Here is a 24,512-nt window from a genome sequence, read left to right on the forward strand (position 1 = left end):
GGCAAATTGAACACCAATAAAAAATAAATTTATAAAAAAAAAAGAAATCAATTAGCATCCTCATTTACTTTGTCCTGATAAAGAAAAAGCCTACATTTTCTTTACATTTACAGACATTACATTTACAAAAAGAGACATCTCAAGACATCCTGTATAAATTACTAAAAGGAAAAAAAAGCATTATATTGTAATTAGGTTAACTCTATTTCCTCACTCCGCCCTCTGGCCACATCCTTCCCAAATAGATCACTGTGTAAAAAAGTAGCAGTTATTCAAAACAAAAATATGTTGGTGTATCTTGCAGCCAAATGAAATGGATCGACAAGGCACAACAATAGGAACCAACCTCAAATTGATAAATTTGTCCAGTAAAAAAAATTGTAGCCTGAGCAGCTTGTTGATCATTTTAAATGTTAATGGTAATATGCTTCTTTACTATTGAGATATTTATGACTGATGGTGTGATGCTATTTAAATTTACAACATTCATTAATTTTAGCTGTTTTTCATCATTAGGAAAAATAATTCAAAAGAAACTTCAATATTTTCCAAGTGCAGCATATGAAACAACACCAGAGTGCTATCAAGCACAGAAGGCCCCTTCCACACACTCAATTCTGCCAAAACCAGGCCCTCAAAAGTAGACTTTCTCTTAGCAATTTCTTGATTGTACTCAGATTTCCAAAGACTTAAAATAAAAAGCACTCTTCTAATTCCTCAATTTAACTTGGTATCAGAATATTATTAGTCCCATTGTGGTTATGATTAGTAATATATAAAGGCTACATTTATGCCCCATGTAAAAAAGGTCATATGACCAAAGTGATTTTTCCCCTTGAGTCTATGGGTGACTCAAGAGCATCGTAATGTTCACATTTTATAACAGGAAATAGAAAGTTAATTGATAGCTATTTAGAGCCTTAAAAAAAAAAAGATAATGAAGAGTTACTTTGTATAAGATTAAAAAGATCATGGAAAATAATTTCTTAGGCCCAACTTCCATGTTGGTTGTTGAGCCAACAGACTTCTGGCGCTAATTGTTTACTTAAACTAAGTCACTGTAACTCCAAGTCAAAATGTTTTCCATAATTTGATATTGGCTTCAGCCTTTTACCTCCCTGAATTGATGGGCATGAAGGTTCCACAGGATATCCGTTCTATTTTTTTCCCTTGTTCTAAAAAGATTTTAATGTTATGTGAAGTCAGGGGCTTTATTTTATTTTTGTTCTGTTCTACATAATCCTGTCTTTATTCATGTCTATGGATGTGGAAAGAGCTACATTCATAGCCATGCTTATCTATAAACTTATTGCCTTGTTCATTCAGAATAAGATTAAAGAACCACAGTTTTTATTACCAGATACTTAAGCAGTAATGTACTAATATTAAGTATGCACTATTGCCAAAATTAATATGTACATAACAAATGAGATAATAAAACTTGGATCATTTTGGCATTTTAAGAGGAAGGGCCCTCACTGTGCAATGATCGATTAATCAATGAACTGTCCCATGTTTTATGCTCATGAATAGCTAACTAGCTGGGATGTAACATACATATCTACAGAATCATGGTGACCTAAGAAAGCAGTCACCAACTGTCTACTGGTAAGATGAAACTCTTTTCCTTGACTAACAATGACAATAAAATACCAAGATGAAAATGCTTGAAAACTGCACAAAGGAGGGGGAAACATTGAGAGAGAGCTGTAGAAGATAATGCTTGATCAGGCATTCTTCATGGTTCTTAGGAGAGATCACTGAGCTCAGTTCTGGAACATCTAGAACTGTAGAGGGTGACTTATTCTTGAATTTGAGCCAAGTGTATGCGAGTGAACTGTGCCTATTTCTATTTTGCAAACAAAATAAAACAAAACAAAGGCAGGAAGGATGGAAGGAAGGAAAGAAAAAAGAAAGGAACCTGAAATTTAGGGAAAAGGGAAAAAACAACAACAGGAAGTGAGGGATCAGTGATTCCTAATTTACCTAATTTGGCACCAGGAATATAGCTGTAATAGATAGTAAACATTTTGCCAAAAGAGACTGTTGTGGTTGACTACTCTGTCTTGTAAGCCTTCCCAAACTTTGTGGCTTACAATAATTTGTTATGTACCACACATCTGTAAACTGACAGCACTCATCAAGACTCTTACTTAGGGACTCTCACTTAGGGACTCTCATGGAATTGCAATTGGATGTTGGTTGGGACTTCAGTTAACCTCAAGTCTTGACTGGACTGGCCATCCAGGGTGGCTTCCTCATGGCTGGCAGCTGTCAGTGGGGGTACCCAACACATGACTTCTCTAATTATTTACTAGCTTTGGTTTCACATTGTGTGGTGGCTGGGATTTTAGAGGGAGGATTCCAAGGGATTCAGGGGCAAACTAAGAAATCTAATGACCTAGCAGCTGAAGTATCAAATCCTCATTTGTGCCACACTGTATTGCTCAAGCAAGTTACTAACTCCAGCCTAAATTTAAGGAGAGGGAAAATAGGGCTCTATCTCGACATGTAGCAGCATGTGTATGTAGAGAGGAAAGGAATTGATACTAGCCATTGTTGAGACTCTCACAAAGGCCTTATTTCCATATTGAGCATGCCAGATATAGGCTGTAGATCCTTCATGATGGGTATGGATTCTATGCACAATGATGTGGCCACAAATTTTGTTCTCAAGGGGAACAAAAAAATGAGATCATGTCACCCATTCATTTAAAACTAACCAATGCTTCCATTATACTAAGAATAAAATTCACACTTATCACGGCCTGCAAAGCCCTATATGGTTTTCTCTATTCCAACTTTCTGTACATAATATTCTTTTTTTTTAATTTTTATTTATTTATGGTAGTCACAGAGAAAGAGAGAGAGAGAGAGAGAGAGGCAGAGACACAGGCAGAGGGAGAAGCAGGCTCCATGCACCGGGAGCCTGACGTGGGATTCTATCCCGGGTCTCCAGGATCGCGCCCTGGGCCAAAGGCAGGCGCTAAACCGCTGCGCCACCCAGGGATCCCATATTCCAACTTTCTGACTTCATTTCCTTACACTCTTTTCCTTGCTTGCTTTGCTATAACCATGCTGACTTTCTTGTTTTTCTTCCAACAATCCAGGCTCATTCCCACTTTATAATCTTGTTAATTTCTACTGCCTATACCTGCCCCCAGATCTTTATGCATCCCATTCCTTCACTTAGTTCAAGTTTCTGTGCAAGTATCTCTTCAGGGAGAGCATCCCTTAACCATCCACTTTAATTTAACTATGATCCACTCACTGATCACTACATCATCACCATCCAAAACTACCTGTCCATTGGTCTGTTTAATTTTGGGTGTCAGGCCCCAGATTATGATCCCCACTAGAGCAGTGGTCTTATCCACCTCCATATCTTCAGAAGAGTGTCTGGCACATAGTGATATTCAATACATATTTGTTGAATATATGAATAAAGGTAGATAATGCTCAAATTTTCTTTTAATTTGATTAGAATTAGAAATAACCTAAATATCCTTAAAAATTATGCGGGCCTTATGTATAATTCATTCAACCTTCAATTTTACCTTTGATCATTCAGATGAGATATAATCTAAAAGGAAGAGAGTCATATTCCCTAACTTACCCTTATACCTCTCATCTGTTCAGGACTCATCTCTGGTTAGCCTATGGTTTTCTTTGTTTCCACTATGCTACCCAAAATAAAACAGAGTATCTTTCTGCCCTTCCCTTTTTTGAATCCTATATGGTCTTTAGGAAACTACAGACAGAGGGCTTAAAGAGAGAAGATAGGAAAGGTAGCATTTCACAACCTTTCAAAATTATTTTTGTATTCATTTTTTGATCCCATATTGCCTCTTTCTGCTTATCATTTGGCATCTGTTGATTTTAAATCTACATTACAGCCTCATTAAGCTGTACTCATCCCTTTGAAAACTAGATTCTTACTCTACTTTCTACCTTTCTGGAATGCACCTTCCCCTTTTGTTCCTCTAGCTAAGTACCTCTCATCCCTGAACACTTATTTCATGTCCATTTGGAAAGACTGACATTAACCACTATCTCCACTTCCCATTTACCAACCGCTTCTGGATTAGATCTGCACTATAGTGAGGTAAGCCTTGTCTCCTCATCCAGCTGAACTCTTTGGAAGCATGGATGTCATCTTGTTAGTTTCTAGAATATTATTGCCAAGTCCGATACCTGACATATAGTACACATTCCATAAGCACTTACTGAATTGGATCAATTTTAATTGCTGCAAAGTATAAAGAGAATAATAGGGAATTAGGACATTGGGAGAAAATGTCAAGGAGCTAAGAACACACTGCCTTCTTCCTTTACACACAGTAATTTTTTAGTGCAGACTCAAATATATATGCTTTTCTAGAAATGTCACCATTGTCTAATACATTAAGGAAAGAACTGAAACTGAGTTATTTAGAGCACCGGCATGAAGTCAGGCATTTTTATACTTCTTTTCTGCCACACTCACCACTCCTCCTCTTGTTCATTGGCATTTTTCTTGTTCAGTCTGTGAGTTGCAGGTACGGAAAATAGGCACCAGGTGAAATCTATAGAATTCTATGCTATCTCTGACAAAAGATGCGATTGATCTATGCATTTTTATAATTGTAAATTCCCTCTGTTTCATATCTACTTAGATGCATCTACATTTGTGAAAATATATCTTTTGTGTCTGTGTTTTTGGAGGTATCTTTCATATGCATATAGAAATTGGATGTGATATCCATCTCCAACACATAGAGCTGTGGTTGGCAAGGAAAGTTCTTACTTGAAAGGAAAGAGATTGATGTTGCCTTTCAAGAAATTATAACTCTTCAAAAAATATTGCTAACATGGTGCTTTTCCACTTTTTTAAAGAAAATGAAAACTGAGCCATCTGCTAGCAAGCTAGTTAAGTTGTAGCCTTTTCACTGCATACAGAAAGCAATTTGCAATAGTACCTAAGTAACCTTCACTTTAGCACAGCCATTCATCACCTTGTTAATAGCACTATTAAGGGTCCCCCTTTGAAACACCCCTGTGATTGAAACTTTCTAGGTGGGAAAGATAGCACAAGTCAAAATAACAGATTTTGCTCTGGCACAATGCTTGTAATGCTTGTGACTATTATGTTATTTTACAATGTGGCTTGATCAATAATTGTTGAACAAGGTTATCTGCAAAGTCTGAAAGATTGGGTCAGCTGGTGGTGGAGGATGGCAGATGAATTAAGTTAATGGAAAGACAAAACTAATGGTAGAAATTATGATTTTGTGGTAGTTTGGAAAATTGATGATTGTGCTTTTTGGTCCAAGATTTCCTATGAAATGCAAGTAGTTGATTAAGAAAATACATCAAATTTCTCTGTATCCATGTGCCTTCACTGAAAGGATAAAGCTGGTGCCAAGTTTTTTTTTAAATACCACAGTGATAGAAGGTTTAATGTATACTGCAGAAGTATCAGACTGAATCTGGCATTAATCCTTTCATTTCTAAAAAGAACACAAACACCCAGTCCCCTGCCTTGAAGTGCCCACCACTTCCATTGGTGCATGTCTATTAGAGGCCAAGACAAATGTACCATATTTCATTGCTTCTCAGGTATATGGCTTACTCTGTAATCTAATGCCAACCACCATAAAATTCAAGCTGCAGCAAGTAACCTTGCACAACAGGTCATTCACATAGCTTTGTCCCTTTGAGTTTATGGGAAATAGGAGGAAAATCGGTAGTATATATAAAGGCTTGGTGTAGACCATCAAATCACTCTCCTTGACTAATAGTAGACTGTTGGTCATCATTTGTGAAAGTCAGTTCTTAGGTCAGCCAGGCAAAAAGAGTTTCTAATAGATTTCTTAATGTCTAATTTTTTTCATACTTGACACCCATGAGAAATATTTTTTTCCTAAACTTATATATATATATATTTTTTGCCACCATCAATTAGAATGCAGCATTTTTATTGTAAAAGTCCACATAATTAGGCAAGTCCCTTCGTGAAAAGGTTTTCAAATACATAGATGGGGAGCAGCTAATAATTAAGAATTAGATTAAATATATATTCATATTGCCAGTACTATGCACACATTGGAAAGCTAGCTTTTTTGAGTGTCCCCATTACAGAATACATTTCAAATTGACAGTAATGTTTCTCACCATTGAAAATTTGCCAACAACTCTCCCAAAGAGTCAACATTAAATATGTTAACAATTCAAAACATGAAAATAATTAATTCTGTTTACATGTGTTTGAGGTTATATACTAGAGCACTGATATAGTAAAGGTGTGTAAAATTGGCAGCTAAATGTGTTTCAAGATTCACCCAGATGACTCAATGAGGACCTTACATGGTTTTATAACAAAGCCACTCTTTCTTTTCTACTCTTCAGATTATCTATCAAGTTATACTGGCTATGATTGAATTCTAACTTCATCATGTCAAAACGGGCACTTGCGAGGTGGTGGCACTCCACAGATGCTGTAATAAGAACAAGATAGAAGAGCGGTCACAGACGGTCAAGTGCTCCTGCTTCCCGGGGCAGGTGGCAGGCACCACACGAGCTGCTCCATCTTGTGTGGATGCTTCAATAGTGGAACAGAAATGGTGGTGCCATATGCAGCCATGTCTTGAGGGAGAGGAGTGTAAAGTTCTCCCAGACCGGAAAGGATGGAGCTGTTCCTCTGGAAATAAAGTGAAAACAACCGGGGTAGCTGCTGCTTCTGACCCATTTTCTGTACATCCCAACAAGGGAGAAAAGGCAAAGAATAGACAACCCTTGTTGGAACATCAATATTTTGCATACATGTTCTTCATTACCCCAAATGTTTAGTCTGGAGAGAAAGGAGGACGCATCACTGGTTTCCTGAACCCTATTTCTTACCTTAAAGGTGGAACCTTACAACTGCCTGTGACCTCTGTAATTATCTATTGTATATCTATTGTATTACCTTTAAGAACTCCTAAATTAAAAAGAAAGGAAGGGGAAAAAAAAGGTTTTTTCATTTATCACATCAGGCCTCATATAACATCCCTTATATCCTCTACTAGACTGACAGCTCCAAAAGGGCAAGGTGTTTGTCTAATTCAGCTTTTTATGTATGTAGCAATGGGAGGATACAATGCATAGCATTATATATGAATTCATTTAATAAAATAAGAACGAATGAATTTTGAGACCGTAAGGCATGCATTCAATTTTAAATGTAGAAAGCCAGATATAATCAGTTCAAACCTGAAGTTATATTGAAAAATAGTCTAATTTCAGTCACTTGATTTTGTGAGCAAAGGCAAGTCTATAAAACATTAGAAACCAGAACTTATATACTTGGTATTTTACCGTACTTACTTAAGAGAAATTCAAAATTAGGTGATAGAAGTGTCAAATGTTACTAATTGTCACACTGCTTTGAGAAGAATTTTCAAATAAAATCTGCCCTCAGCAACTAAAAAATAGCAAGATTGATTAGCTGAGTCTGCCATTGGTACAGGGAAAAGTAGAGACATGCCCCTGAAATTCCAGATCAGATTCAGATAATTTTTTTTAATTTTTTTATTATTATTTATTTACGATAGTCAGAGAGAGAGAGAGAGAGAGAGAGAGAGGCAGAGACACAGGCAGAGGGAGAAGCAGGCTCCATGCACCGGGAGCCCGACGTGGGACTCAATCCCGGGTCTCCAGAATCGCGCCCTGGGCCAAAGGCAGGCACCAAACCGCTGTGCCACCCAGGGATCCCCAGATTCAGATAATTTATTTTTGAAATACTAGAAATGGAGACAACAAGGCAGAGTCATCTTCCTAAAGTCCTATCAACAGCCAGTTGTTACCAAGGCTCTAACTAAGGGCTCAGTTCTCAACACACTAGGAAGGGCCATTGCGGGGGAAGAGTTAAATGAAGAAGATTCTATGGGAAGAGTAAAATTCTTCATCCAACCCAGAAGAGCCAAACCTCTAACCTTGAGCTGCCAGCCTGCCCAGAGGTTCTATGGCTGTCACACCCACCGGATACAAAACTACAGGGATGAAGATAAGATAAAAACACTGGAGTGGAGAAAGAGAACTCATCCTAACAAGCCCAACCCTCCTAATATAATGAAGACTATGTTCACAGGCACAAGAGTTAACAAGGAAATCCTCAGAGGGTCCTCCAAATACCAGCATGTCTCCATGGCCACTTCTAGAGAAGCACCACCAACCACGGGGAGCTCTCCCTGGTGCTGCCACAGCATAGCCCTAAACCCTAATTTCAACACGGTTCACTACTCAGCTCTAATCTCCCTTTCTAAGCCTGGTTTCTCAGATACAAAACCAAATCAAACCCCATTTTTAAATGTTTTACTATGGAAAATTTCACACAAATTAAAAGTAGGGAGAGGAATTGATAAAATCTCTTGTCCCCATCCTCTAACGTCTGTACTTGGTCATGCCTGATGGTGACTCCCTAGTCCAGCTTGCTATTTTGCCACATGTGATCAATCCCCCAGCCTCAGTCTGTAATTTAGTCTGATCCATACCTCTGTGATTCACCATGACCTTCCCAAGAATTCTATCCCACCTCAATTCCAGACCAACAGGCTATAGCTCCAGAGTCAGTCCATTCATTCATTTGTTTTTAATTTCGTTTCCCAAACCTTTACTTAGTACCTACTAGATATTCTTTGCTGTTGATCGGAGGTCAACAATTGATAACCCTCAGCTTTTGTCCTGGTGGAGATAATATATGATGCAAGAGAGGTCTATCTATCTGCTAAAGGATGTTAGGAAGGAAAATGTGGGTCTTCTCCACTATGAATGAGACTGGAAAGTAGTAGCAGAGTCAGGACTGAAATCTAAATCTAAAGGTACTGCCTTTCTATGATATCAGTTATCTCTGAGAAGCACATGGTAACTTTTGATTAGGTACCTGTTACTTACTAGCCTAAAATGGAATTGAGCCAGTATTCTGAATGAAATAATTATTACCTCAGTCATGGGACACATGAATGAACAACTCCTTTCAAAGGAAAGCAGGTAATAAGTCCTAACTACAATAGAATCAGAAATGTGCTAGGAAATGGGATCTTCACACAACTTCTAAGCAGTGAGAGTGATATTGCAGGGAAAACCACATTATGAGTTACTGAGAGACAGGAGTTCTAGCATTGCCTCTGCCTAGAATTAGATGGTGACCTTCAGCAAGTAATTACTTTTCTTTAGATCTCTGTTTTTTCTACTGTAAAATAAGGAGTTGGATTTAATAACCTCCAAGATTTCTAGTAGCCTGTATGACTCTTCTGTTCCATGGTCTGATTTTAAGGTAGCATAAAGGACTGCCACCACCTCATAGCTCAGATGACCCATGTGTTGTGATTATTCCCCTGGACTCTACTTTCTGGGAGCTGACACTAACAACTATTATGGGGCTTTCCACAAAGCCCTGCCTTGTAATTCCTCATAACTACATCATGCATTGTGACTGTCAGAATTCTCTCTCACACTCATCTCTTCCTACTTACACAGCTAGGTGAAGCAGCTATTTGTGCTCTCATGTTTTTAGAGGAGAAAACAGAGGCTATCACCCCCACCCAATACCACTTGAAAAGCCATTGTCTTTTCCACTGCTTCTCAAGTGCCCACATAGAATCTACCTTTCTGAAATAGATGCCAGCCAACCACTTCTGCTTTCTTTTTTTTTTTTTTTTTTCTTTTTAAAATCTCTTTGTTAGACCAGATGCTAGAAAAGGACTAGTCAGGGGTTTGGATAAGTATAGACGCATCTCTGGCTCTGACAAAGATATGTGCTTGAATGATTATATATGAAGAGTCCTTTTAATCACATTTTTAATATGCTAAAGGCCTATTCAATAGAGAAGACTTCTGTACAGTGAATAATTACACTTTATGGCACTTCTTACCCCCAGTGATTTGTTCTGGAAACTCACATTTTCTATTATAATGTGTACTAAAGTAGAAGTATAGCTGCATTTTAATAGGATCCACATGGGCTTCCTGATGAGAACTTGTTTTGCAACATTCTACTGAATTTGGGGGTTCAGAGATGAAGCACCTTGCTTTATTTAATGTTATTTTTCCTGCTGTAGCACCTATTTGGAGGCCCTGTATTTCCTGGCAGCCATGCTGTTCTTACATCATTTTAAGTCAATTAAAATTATTAGTGTAGTTTTAATAGCCAGGGCTCCCTGAGGCCAAGTAACAAACGGTGCAATTTGAAGAAAATTGAATAAATAAAATAAGGAGGAGACAAATGAAACAATAGTCAAAGAAAGGAATAAGGAAAAAAATTAGTCTATTAGCAAAGCCACCTACATTAATAATAATAATAATAATAATAATAAATCATTTGAAAAACTAGCCAATACGCAGGACAGAACCAGACTTAAAAATAGATGAAACTGGTTACAGCTGATGATACTGTGCTTTCAAGAACACTGGGAAAATCTCCAGAGCCCACCCCATCCTCAATAGCCTTGCTGGCATTTGAGAAGACAGGATTGATTCCTCTATCCTCCGCTAAGTTACCCTGTGGGAGGGACAATGCATTGTGCTTTATATTTAAGTTTTACAGGATGGACAGGATGTTTTTTTTATTTATAAGTTTATCACTTCCTTTTCACTTGTAAGTAAGGCAATTGTACCCACCTATTTGTACAATCTTTCAAGTGCCCATAATGTCACAATCTCCACTTCCAGAAAGGAGTCAGCAGGGACATGAAAATATATATACATTTTTAGGACATGAAAAGGAGAAAGGAAACACAGATTGGGCAATAAATTTAAGCAAATTGAAGCAGATTTCAGTAGTGGGGACAGTAGTCAGGGTCCTGGGATAAGAGGTGTTCCCAAATGCCATCTGAATTACTTGCTGGCTTTTAAACTTTGGACAAGTTATTTAGCATCTGTGAGCACCAAGATCTTCATCTAAAAAGTGGGGTTAAAGGAAGAATCTATTGTAGGAAGATGTTGGGCTGACTAAACAATATCATATAAGCAAAGTACTAAACGCCGATCCTAAAGCATGACAAATGCCCAATAAAAGTCAGTCATTATTGTCATTATAGTTTTTCACTCAACAATGGGGATAATTCCTGAGACTAAATGGAAATATACAGAAGGATGAGGCTAGCAATCCTAGAGGCCACACTAGTGATTTTCTGCATTTGATGAGGTTTAGGTGGCCTTAGCACTCAGCTATACACAATTAGTGTCAGCCAACATTTTGTGAGAGCTTCATTTGTGCCAGATACTGTTTCACATGCTTTCTATGAATTTTCTCACTCAATCTTCAAAATGACTTCTGATATGTGCTATTACTGCATAGCCATTTCACAGATAGAGAAACCAAGACATGCAATGTTGGAATATCTTGTCCAGGATAAGAGAACTGCATAGCTAACAAATAGTAAACCCAAGATTCAAACTCCCAACACAGTGTGGCTGTGTATCCCTTGCCCCCTGCCAGTACATTGCATTACTGCTCACACTGGCTGTAGCTCAAATGGCTGATAGAGGTGTCATGGCCTACTCAAGCTGTACCACATAGTCCTGGATTTGTGTGGAGTGTGAACCTGTGTGAGGATGGAGGGCTAATGTCCAGTGAGCGGAGGCAACTTTTTCTAATCTACTGGCCTGGAGGGGCCAGGGTTCTCCAATTCTCATAAAGAGCCCTGCCTGGACCAGGGCAGGCCTTGGGCCTATGCTGCCCCTTCTTCACATGTCCAGCACACATTCAGCCTATAGAGCCAGGCTCAGCCCTCTCATCTACAGCCAGTATTCTGTTCTCCAGGCGGTATGCCCAGGAAAAGACTAATCATCTGAAAGCGTTGGCCATGGGAACAGATGCCCTGGTGTCACTTGATCAAAGAAAACAGAATTGTTAATGTACCGGAGCACTCTTGTTGAGGAAATGAGTCACTCCACAGAGCCTGGCTGCTGCAGCATCACACAGAAACTGCATAAAAACGCAAGGGCCACTCTCAAGTGGAGGAGAGCTGGGCAGATGGCCAGGAAAAGGTGCAGAGGGTGCCAGACTCCTAATAAAAGAATGGCTTCATAGTCAGTCCTCTCACTGTAACTGTCTCTTCTGCTTTCTCTTTTTAAAGCTATTTTTCCTATTGTAAATAATCCCATTAAATGAGGACCATTGTCTCTCTTTCCACACAAGAGGCCCATTCAGAGCCTTTAGCAGCAATGAAAGGGAAAAGTACACACAATCAAAAAGATGAGGGGTGTGGTGTGTTCCATGATGAGGGAAGCAGGAGGAGGGGGAAGGGAGGAGCTGGGTTGAGTAAGGAAAGGCCCAGTGTGTCAACCTGCCCAGCCATTTGGAAAATCTCTTGTGAAATCTCCCCACAGTTAATGCTGGTTACGGTGGCGGAGAGGGTTGTGTATAGAATTTTTACTTGGGGGGTTGGGAAGGGGGGGTTGCGCATAGAAGGGAAGATGGATTTAGGGTGCAAAGTCTTATACTTTCTAATATCTTTGAGAGTCAGACAAATAGGCAGGATAATGACTGATGCAAACAGAAGACCAGATTGAGTGACCAAACGAAAACATTTTCTGTAGCCTGTAGCACAAAGATACTATATAGTCAATTAGTGTTAGTTTTTCTGAGCAGCTTTAGAATGAACTTCTCTGTCATTACACAAGGTAGACATTTCATAAGATGGAAAATCAGCTCATCTTAAAAAAAAAAGATATTTTAAAAGGCTAATGAGAAAGTCTGAAGTCCTTTTAGGAGTTGATTCTTGACAATTCTTACAGTTATCATTTTAGAATCAGGCATCAATATCAGATTGGCCAATCACCGAATTTTTCCTTTAATTTTCAAAACACAATGGACACATTTCAAGGAGAGGAAAGAATGAGCTCAGGCATCAGCAGAGCATGTTGGCTAAAACAGAAGACCCTGGAAACAGATTGCATGGGTTCAGATTAGCTGTATCATTCATTAATGTGTAACCTTGAGGAAGTTACTAGACTTCTCTGTGCCTCTGTTTCTCCTACATAATTTGGAAATAGTAATTCAAAGTACCATGGAAGATTGTTGTGAAGTTTCAATGGGTTAACAGAGGTGAAGTACTTAGAAGAGTAGCTGGCACATCATTAGTGCTCAATGAATGCTTGGGTGTTATTATCAAAGAATCACTGTCAACTGGGGAGCCAGCATCTCACCATACATTGTCACCTAAGATAATCCATGAATAGATAAGACATAAGTTTCTCCCTTTTACATATGGCACCATTAACAACTACGATTTTGTTCAGAACAAAATTGCAAATTGTACCTGTGTACTCTGTGACCTTGAAGCATTTGAATGTAACTTGTCACCCAAGGTGAAAACAAAGGTGCCAGTCATGAAATCTTTATTCACTCTTGCTGCTGTTTAACTAGAGTTATCATAAAGAGACACTGAATCAGAATGGTCACCTCAGGCCCCATTTTTGGAAATTTTAGTAATATCTGATCAGTGACCTTGAGATGAAGTAAATGAGTGCTATTAAAAGGTCTGTGAATCATATACCATTATTCTCTGACTTTCACCCCAAAATCACCAAGCCAAGCTGAAAGACTATTCTTTGCTGACATCCTTAAGATTATGAATTATGCTTTAGTGACTTTTTCTCTTTGAAAGTCATCCTTTCTTATATTTTTAATGTACTTTCCCTATGTACAAATGTTTCTCAGGCCATGGTGAACCTCATTAGTCATGAGATTGAACACTACATGGATGTCACTTATTGAGGCTGCTTTCTGTCTGAGAAGATCTATATATACCACTGTGGTCATGTCCTCATTGCTCAAGCTATCTCATGGGTGGTAGGGTTAACATGCTGTACTTGCTCACATATTTTTAGACTACCTGGAATGGAACAAACATATCAAATGTGTTAAACCCATCTAAATTATTACACATATAAAGTAAAAGGTTAAAAAAACTCAAAATATGGAAGCCTATAAAAATGCTTTAAATGTGGATAGGAAAAAAGGGTGAATCTCAGAGCAACAAGTTTTAAATAGTACAATGCTGCTCATTCAAATCCATTATTTGGAGAGAAGATGTGAATAAAAGTAATATTTAGTTCAATCCTATAATAGTGGCTTTCAATGAGAAAGATCCAGCCTTGGTTGTGCTTTGGAAGTTTGCAAGGCTAATTCGATTGCCTCAGTGACTGAGTGTGCTACTGGAATTTAGTGGGTGAGATCCAAGGTTGTTAAGGTCCTGCACTGGGTGGATGGTATGACAAAATGAAAAGTTGTTCTATATCCCTGATGACATTTTTTGTATTCTAGTGGACATCCATATATACAAAGATTTGGTAATGTGTTTGGCATGTTATTCCTACACCAGTTAGGGTTATTTCCCTCTTCCTGTCATAATATGCTAATAAATCTAGTCTGTTATTATGTTGCCTAATGCTAGTTTTTAGTTTAGTCTTTGCTTACATCTCTGTTCTTTCATTTTCTTGTGTAGCTTGACTGGAATGGCTTCTGATCTTTTTTACAGCTCTTAATCCAGAGTTAGTCATTTTAAGTGGGGGCAAAAAAAATCTAATTCATCATCACAACCTCTAGTATAGTCATGCCCAAGATTTTCCAAATTGAAATACCTATTATTTTATTATCAATTACTTTCTTTCTATTTCTCCTCTGTAAAGGACATTTTATTAAATATTTAAATTATATGTGGAGTCATACTTTATTTATGAATTTTCAATTTAAAATAGAAAGAACATACTTATATGCATATATTATACAATGTTTTATAAATTGTTATGTATGTTACATATACATTCTGAAATATGCCATATGTTTTGTTATATTTATATAAATATTTATAAGATATTAATATAAATATCATACAGTATAGGTTCATATATGTTATAGATACATATGTCATATAGGTATACATATTACATGTGCATGGTGTAAATAGTATTTGTCACATATGTTATATGCTTACTGACTCACTTAAACGTGTTACATATATGTATATATTTGTGCGCTATGTACACGTCTTATAATGCATAAGTATATACATACATGTCATATGCATGCCATGCCTGTTGCCCATATTTTACATATGTGTATGAGCTAACATCACAAATGTGTGTGCATGCACACATGTGCTGTACAGATATGTGACATAGATTTTAAATACATACATGTGTGTGCCTCATACATATACATGTTGATGGGTGTAAGTGCTTTGTACCTTCATGTAATCTATGTTTTCTATATTTATTTATCTTTTGTATAAGTAACATAAAAGGAAGAATATTTAGAACATATTTTTTTGTGATAAGAAGATACTCCCTGAGGATAAAGTAGCTGGAGAGGCACTGCTGTGATGTTTATTTAATCTCTCCCACAAATGGGCAGTGATGGATTTGCAACTTTTAGGAAATCCATTGTATTTTTAGGGTATATTTCAAAGGAGATTCAACAAGTCTAGAAATATTTGAGAAGAAGAAAACAGCAATTATATGAATGAGGTAATATAGTACTTACTGATTCATCAGCATTAACATGACCAAAGCCGTGTTGGAAACTAGAACATTCTAGCCAGTTTGCTTACATCCCATCTTTTTCCATTTGTAGGTCTGAGCCAGAGGCAAAAGGCCCAGAAATACCCATGACTCTCATTTGCATTTTCATATTTGCACATAATTCAATTTCCTATATCCAGCTAAGGCTAGCATTAGAAGCGCCCAAAGACACAGAAAAAGAGCAAGAGTTAGAGAAATTAGAGATATAAATTCATTGAAATGTACTGGAGGTGGAACAGGCCCAGAAGCCCTCATGGGAGTGCCAGCTCATACAGAGTCTGGCCCCCAATCTCCTCAGAAATTCTGTCAGTTGACAGACACCATGTGGATCTTCTACCTCCTTATCTTGGCATACAAGTCACTGCATTATCATATACAAGAAACTAATTCCTGTTCATAAGGCTTGATGCTAAGTGTGACTCAGATATTAGACCATCCAGTAGACCAGTAATGCTCCTCCATAAGTTAGCCCTGAGGTTGGTAATAAATTGTCCTCTTGGGCTTCATCTGGTAACAGAAAATAGAATTTCTAAGGTTGAAGAAGTCTTTGAGTCAAGTTGTAGCCTAGTCAAAGCTATAAGATACATTGAGGCCTAGACTTATTCTTTTGCCTTGGCTTTTTTTTAGGACAAGTAGAGATTTTTCTTCCCAAAAGCTTAGGGAGGGCTTGTAGATTGTATTCCACCCTCTAGTTGTCCTGGTTCTCAGAGGTATCCTTGCCTAGAGGTGAGCATTATTATTAATTTTAAGCAGGCTCTACATCCAGTGTGGAGCCCAACATAAGGTTTGAACTCACAACCTTGAGATCAAGACCTAAGCTGAGATCAAAAGTCAGACACTTAATCAACCGAGTGACCCAGGCACCCTGAGAAATATATTATTAAGAGCTGCTGAAGCTGGATGATTAATTATTAACCTAGAATGATCAAACCTTTAGAGGATGTCAATTCCTTAGATCACCCACATTTAGTCTTTCAGGCAATCAAATAGGTAATGAAGAGGACAAAGAGAAGAGATGCAGGAAAAGGTATCAACAAATTCTTTGATATTTTACTGAAAGCCTGAGATCCTATCCTTGTGAGCACATCATGAGCACTTTAAAGTCCTAGCATTGACCTGTGTCCATTGACCTGTGTCATCCCAACAGTTCCATGACTCTGCATTAGTCTAAATACTTTTCACAGGCAACTTTAACCCACTGGAAATGGCTGCCTGTAACTCAGCTGAGAAGGATTAGAAGCCTGACTCAGGCTGCGTAGAGGTGCACTTGTGTGTGCAAGAGTGTGTGGGTGTGTGCGCACATGTGTGCATGTGTGTTAACAGGGTACATAATGCATGATCCCTCAGAAACATTCCCACCCACTGGGGTAGAAAAGATTTGAGCTACAGAGTTTCTCTCTGTCTCCATTCAAAGCATCAGAATATCATTCTGACGAGATAGGAAGGGAAGGTGCTATCCTTATATATTATATATAAGGATACATACATCCTTCCCTTCCTTTTCTTTCACTCAAAGAGAGATTATAAATAAATAAAAAGGAAATACAATCCATCTTCTATCATGTGATCCTGTCTGACTGGATTGTAACTCTCAGTTACCTAGAGCTCTCCTGGTTAGCCTGGCAGTGTGTGCCTGTGGAAGACACTTTTGCCAGTGGTGGATGTAGCCAGGAGAACCACAGGTGGGGGCAGGGGGCTGATATTCCATGTGGTGAAAGCATGAACCCAGAGGAAAGGAAGGATACAGGTGGACTTTTAAGTATATATTTCCTCCTCCTGTTGTATGTTTTGTAGAAATTGTCTGTTAAAGTGTTTCTGCTCAAGAGAGAAGAGTAACAGAGACTGTGCCTTAATTAACTTTGTATCCAAAAACTTCCATGTAGTACCTGTCAACCTGTAGGTACTCACTCAATAAATAGTTCTTGTTTGAATGAACACATAAGTAGATGAGTGAATGTCACTGGGCCTCCATTTCTTCATCAGTAATCTGGGGACAACACCACCTCCCTCTGGGTTTCTGTGAGCATTTTGTATTATAATACACACAAAGTGCCAAACTCATAGAAGGTGCTCAATTGGATGCCCATCCAATGCCCCACAACTTAGGACCTGATGGAAACTAGGGATATGGTTGCACCCAGCCAAAGAAATATGCAGATTTCAGTGAAGTATTCATCAGTCGTCACTACTGTCTAGTACGACTTTAGGTTTTTGAGGACTTGTTTTTCCCCTGTGAACTAGGGACATACGTGATTTAAGTGAGTATGGTCATTGATGTTAGAATAAATGCCTATAAAGATTTTTTTTCACCATTTGTATGTGAATCTTTATTTTTGCCTCTGGGTATCTTCATCTTCTCCAGTGGTACCTAGACACTCCAACATGACGCTCTATTTTCCATTTGCCATCCCAAGCCCACTTTTTACTCCTATCCATCCTTCCCTGCCCCAAGACTACATCAGTGGGCTCCCTTGCTGGCTTCCACTGATTGGATTCAGCCAACACAGGTGGGAGCAGGAGTATGGATCGGGATGGCACTGGCAGGGGACTGAAGGATCATAGGAGAATGGGAGGAACATCGTGTTCAGGTGTTTGTACCCCAAATTATCTTCCTGCTGAATCATCCCAGGTTGACTATCTCTGTATACCAAAAGCTACAATGTCTGTCATACTGTCTTCTTTGCAGGTCCTGATAACTCCTCACTCCTCTTTCCCATTCAGTTGAAGGTTGGTAATGGCTCCCTTGCTCCCACTTGGCCATGAGGGGCTGTGGTATCTCTGTTCCTCCTTTACTCTTTGTAAAGAGTCTGCATTAAATTAATCTCCATTGTAGCTTATGTGTGTCATCTTTTCCTGTTTTAATCCTAATGATACAGTATCTTTGCTTCTAGTCTTCTTTTTTAGATACTATTTTCTTTGTGAAATATATTATCAGTATAATGACTATGGTAGGCAGAGCAATGGTCCCCAAATGTGTCCAGCCCTAATCTACAGAATCTATGAACATGTTACCTTATAAAACAAAAAAGGCTTTGCAGATGCAGACACTGAGTTGAGGAGACAATGGGGATTACCTGGATTGGCCCACTATAACCACATAAGTCCTTAAAGAGCAAAGAACCTTTCCTGGTTGTGTTCAGAGGGAGATGTAAGTATGGAAAAAAAGATTGTAAATATACATTGCTAGCTTTGAAAATAGAGGAAGGAGGCCATGGGCCAAGGAATCAGGTGGCCCCTAGATGCTGGAAGGTGCAAGGGAATGTGTTCTCCCTTAGAGCCCTCAGAAAGGAGTATAGCTGTTGACACTTCGACTTGAGCCCAGAGACAACTATGTTGAACTTCTGACCTATAGAACTGTAAGATAATCAAGTTGTATTGTTAAGTTATTACTAAGTGTGTGATAATTCCCATGATTGCAACAGGAAACTAATAAAACAATATAAATATTCTTTGGGATCCAGTCCAAAGATCTTCTACTCACCCAGGAAATGATGATCACACAGGTACCTGGATAATACTAAGTACCACTAATGAAAGGGCCAAGAAAAAAATAATACGTACAAAATTTGAGAGACAGTAAGAAGCTCTTCTGTAGAAAAATGTTTCTCCTGCTGCTCATATATGAAACAGCACTATTATACAGTTAATTTTCATAAAGGTAATACTTGCTATTAAAAGGCAAATGCCTCTGAGAAAGTTGGTGCATTAACACTTACCAGTTATTAGCACCATAGAGAGAGGTCGATGAATGTATAAATGTAAACTATTACTGTTATTAATAAGACTCACTACAAGAGTAGTAAACATCTTTTTCAGAGAGGTAAATGCCTTGTCGTAGGTTCATGGAGGAATGTGATCAAAACATGCATGACTGGGACACCTGGGTGGCTCAGCAACTGAGCATCTGCCTTTGGTTCAGGGTGTGATCCTGGAGTCCTGGGATTGAGTCCCACATCGGTCTTCCTGCGTAGAGCCTGCTTCTCCCTCTGCCTGTGTCTCTGCCTGTGTCTCTGCCTGTGTCTCTCATGAATAAATAAATAAAATCTTTAAAAAAAAAACATGCATGACTGCATGTAGTGAATAGTCACGTCATCTTAGGGAAAATAGAACATGGTCATGGCAGAGGAAGATGAGGGATGAGGACAAAAGAGATTCCCAAGTTAGGAAAACTGAAAACCTAGATCCTGGGAGGTGGGTGAGGGATTAATTTAAAGAATAGAACACAAAAATGAGGATATTGGGGGGTCAGAAATAAAATACATTTGATTTCAAATTTTGTCTAGGTCTGTCCTTGACAAGGGCAATATCCCCCCTCTTTTTTTTTTAAGATTTTATTTATTTATTCTTGAGAGATACAGAGACAGAGGCAGAGAGAGAAATAGGCTTCCTGTGGGGAGCCCAATGTGGAATTTGATCCCAGGATCCCGGGATCACACCTTGAGCCAAAGGCAGACACTCAACCACTGAGCCACCCAGGTGTCTCAGGTAATATCTTCTTAATAGCCCATAAAACCCCCTCTGTTGCACTCACATCTTTCTGTGCTGTGTTTTCTTATTAGGCTTGATTTGACCCATTTATTCAACAACAAAAATTTACTATTATGTGCTTATCAATATGTGAAATGTGGACATTTTAGAAATAAAATGCAACATAGTCCCTACTCTCCAGATTTGCTCTAGCAGAGCAAAAAGCATGTGTGTCTGTAGTAAGGAGATAGAAAAAAAAAGGTGGGGGGGGTGGGGGGAGTTGAGGCAAGTAGTAGATTCACCCCCACTCACACTCATGCAGGAGGGAAAATCTGAACAGTAGAGTTCTGTTACCCATTAACCCTCTACTTGCAGTAACGTGGAGGTAAGAAGACAACATATACCAAATACTAGTCTTGAGAACGATGAGGGGAATCTGCTTTAAAAAGCAGGTTGGTGACAAAATTTGAAGGCCAACATTAAGATCTTTCAAGATTTTCAAATATGCTTCCCAACAGAGCATTCTAAACCATACCAGGCTCTCAATTCTATGTTCCACTATCATTTTCTAAGTCCACAAATAGGATTCAGAATGCTGACTTTCTCGCAGCACTTGGTAAAGTTTTAATGGATAGATCAATGGATAAAAAGACTATAATCAAAAATTCTAATTAATATTAGGAACTACCGTAGATCAAGAAGACAGTGACTCTAAAAACTCATTTCATATTTTTGACCCTTTGTATATACTAACCTCTTGCTTTGATTTTTATGGAAAAATATTAATTCAGTGGGCTTACACAGACATTGCCATAGTCTGGTAAGTTCATGATGGACTCAGAAGCTTGGGAAGAATTTCAAGAGAACACCTAATCCCTCCTTTTTACAAAGCTGGAGCTAATAGACAATTATCTATCTGTAAGAATGTAAATAGACATTAGACTATAAAATAGAAAATTTCTATTGATGTTAATGTGGATCAAATTTGCTAGAGAATATGAGTACTTTTAAAACCAGCACATTTGGGATCCCTGGGTGGCGCAGCAGTGTGGCGCCTGCCTTTGGCCCAGGGCGCGATCCTGGAGACCCGGGATCGAATCCCACGTCGGGCTCCTGGTGCATGGAGCCTGCTTCTCCCTCTGCCTGTGTCTCTGCCTCTCTCTCTCTCTCTCTGTGACTATCATAAATAAATAAAAATTTTAAAAAAATTAAAAAAAAATAAAAATAAAAAATAAAAAAAATAAAACCAGCACATTTGAGGACTAAATCTCATCTAGTGAAAGAGGGGGTAGGGTGAAAGAAGAATAAGAGAAGTGTTAAGAAAGATAGAAACTGGGGTGCCTGGCTGGCTCAGTCAGTGGAGCATGCAACTCTTGATCTCGGGGTTGTGAGTTCAGGCCCCATGTTGGGTATAGAGATTTACTTAAAAAATAACCAAAAATAAAATAAAATATATCCCCTAAATTTATTTTTATATATACACATAAAAATATAATATTTATGAATATTTATTTACACATGATAAATATTTATAAATATTATAAGTATGTATGCATATAAGAAATATGCATTATATATATAAAAGAAAGATAACAAACCAAAAGTAAGTAGAGTGGGCAAAGTTATGACAAACCCTCAAATACTTACTTCCTTCTCTAATTTTCAGAGCTTCAAACCTTCTAAATATCATACATCAAATGAATGTCTCCTCATTGTGTTATTGGGGAACACACATTTCTTTCCATTATACTTCAGACGTTATTAATTAGTCTGGTGCAATGTTATTATAAACTGTTGTTGATTATCTGACTTTTCTGGGCATGTGAGTGATGCCAGAATGTCAGTTTTATATTAAAAAGATGTCGTTTGTGAAAACTAACTACAGAAATAAAGTATGTGTTTAATTAGGGCTTTAATCTTCACTGAGTTCATTTTTTAGAAAGGGGGTGGTGTCCTGGATGCCTATGGGCTTGATAATGTTTTCCTAAAATGGTTCGTATTCCTATAATAAGTATTAGTAAACATCCGTTTGTGTTAGTAATTAACTTTAATGGCTTGATATTATTTTACCTCTCTTGATTGTATGTTCCAGTCCAGATACTTATAAATGGTGCCATCTATATATTTTGCTGAGTTAAAAGAGAAAAAAAAAAAAGCCATATAGAGCTGCCCATGTAGCAGACACCTTTGAGCTGCGAAGAGAAGGAAGAGAATTTAAAAAGTGAGAAGGAAAGAAAGGAAAGGAAACAAGACAAATAAAATCCCATCAGAGCCAGGGAGCTGGGAAAGGAGAAGAAGGCCACACAGTGTTGGACAGAGGCCAGAATCCACTAATACCAGGCCCTACGTGTGTAGAAGCGGGCTTCCGGGTCTCAGTGACTAAGGGCCATAGGCAGAGTGGTTGAGCCAGCCTAAAGCTTGAAGCTGGTTCTTTCTGTGGGGAGGGTGAAGGTAAAAGGAAATGTCAGAAAATTAAGCCCACTACTAAAGGTTGTTTTCTTTTACAGATTTCCAAGAAAAGCTTTTTTTTTTTTTTTTTTTTCCCCTGGTTAGCAGGCCCCATTAATAATGAAAACCTATAGGGTACCTAGGTGGCTCAGTGGTTGAGTGTCTGCCTTCAGCTCAGGTCATGATCCCAGGGTCCTGGGATCGAATCCTGCATCAGGCTCCCTGCAGGAAGCCTGCTTCTCCCTCTGCCTATGTCTCTGCCTCTCTTTCTGTCTCTCATGAATAAATAAATAAATAAATAAAATCTTATTTTTTTTAAAAAAGTGATGAAAACATACTCTGTACTCGGTACACCCCCTTCGGCCTTCCATGGGTCAGGCCTGTGAGGTTTCCTTCTCTCTCTCTGCCATCCCTCACCTGAACACCCTCACCCATGGAAAGAGTGGGGTGGCTCCTACAGAGCAGGTCGCTGGTGCTAGGTAGAGATCCATTTCCCCTCCTGTGTGTATAAGAAGAGCCAAGAGAGTAGAAATAAAATCAAGCCTAGGGGGATGGGCCCTAGTGACTTAGAAGGGCTGAATGTGGCTGGTTTCAGAAAAACAAGTTCCTCTATCTTTTGTGAGAATAATCAGCAGGTATTAAAAAAAAATAATAATCTCTTCCAAAATAGGTCAAATGTTGAAACGGTATAAAAAATTCTATTTTATTCATTTTCTTGTTCCACCCATGGTCCTGGAATGCTTGCTGACATCGCCCCACTTAGGGTTCAGATTCCAGAGAGTGCCCTTGAGTTCTAATGATAACTGTAATGATATTTTGTGGGTTCCCCACTGCTTAAACAAAGACAGAATTTATAATGCGCCTCAGAGCATCAAAAATGGATGTTAGAAAACATTAATATTACTATTTTTATCACTATTTAGTGAGCAGTGCTGGAAGATATTAATATTACCATGATCATTATTACGGTGAGATAACGAAGACGCGGAACTCCATGTGGCAAAGAGATTGTTGAGAGGGAAGAAAATGGATGAGCTTATTTTTCTCTAAGTTTTTAAAATCAGGCTCAACTGGAAAAATCATTGCAAGTGGCTAACAGAGTCAGGAGTCAGGGTAATTAAGTGGGTAAATGAGGCCCGTGTCATTTGAATTTATGCATTTTCCTTCATCCCTTTGTTTGCTCTGCCTTTCTCTTAGCTGGGTCTCCACCGAAATGTTGTTTATTCATGGAGGGCATGCCACAGTTTTTAATACTGGGGGGAAAATCTGAAACCCTTCATCCGACTGGCCAATGTGTAGACTGGAGAGAACACAAGGGGATCAAAGTGATATGAAGACAACAGGGGTTTCATTAAAATGTTCCGTACTCTGCCTGAGGACAGAGCAGTGAGAAAAGGGTGAAAAAAAAATCATCTAGCCCAAACAAGTTTAACTTAAAAAAAAAAGCAACGAACCACCTGTGGTCTCCTTGGAAACAGGCAAGCACACCCTCCAGCCACCTTTTAATGAAACCCCAGAGCCCCTTTATTAATTTATTAAAGAATCTATTTTCTGAAGATTCATAAACCACATATAACTCATATTCCAACACATCTCTACTATGCTAATGGAATGCGCGTCTATGAATAATTAATTATTTAATTAGTAATAATTAGAGGTTGTTGTATAGGTCAAATCATTGGACTGACAGCATGCTATTGTCAAAATGTCACTTAAATTAACGGAACAGCATTGAAACACAGAGTGATTCATCGTTTAGGGTGGTTACTCATCTACCCACTCCCTTCTCCACAGAGGGAAAAATGGCATTTTAAGATGTGTAGAACATGTGAGATGGAGCATTTAACATTGAGCATTCTACAGAAAGTGTGTAGCCTTCAATCCTTGGTTAGACACGTGGGACAGGGTGAGTTAAGTAACTGAATTTGTGACATCCAGACACTACAGCAACAGTTCGTGGGTTTACACCATTTACATATCATTTCTAAGGCGCTGTCTATTGCTGGGAACTAAATGCTCGTAAAGATCAAGATGCTCAGAGTGAATAACTGTTC

General features: G+C 38.5%; 1 long non-coding RNA gene across 21 annotated transcripts in view; it reads right to left on the bottom strand.

The window, feature by feature from the left end:
* The window catches only part of LOC144317386 (uncharacterized), a 126,793-nt gene that overhangs the window by 47,962 nt on the left and 54,319 nt on the right, over positions 1-24,512 (bottom strand). For 2 of the 21 annotated variants that reach the window (XR_013383382.1, XR_013383373.1), the window contains one exon: positions 22,081-22,202. The exons of the other annotated variants lie outside the window; for them this stretch is intronic. This is a non-coding gene — a long non-coding RNA (uncharacterized LOC144317386). The remainder of the gene's footprint in view (positions 1-22,080; positions 22,203-24,512) is intronic. 21 annotated transcript variants of the gene reach the window in all.

This window comes from Canis aureus, chromosome 7 (assembly GCF_053574225.1).
Source record: "Canis aureus isolate CA01 chromosome 7, VMU_Caureus_v.1.0, whole genome shotgun sequence".
Taxonomy (NCBI): domain Eukaryota; kingdom Metazoa; phylum Chordata; class Mammalia; order Carnivora; family Canidae; genus Canis; species Canis aureus.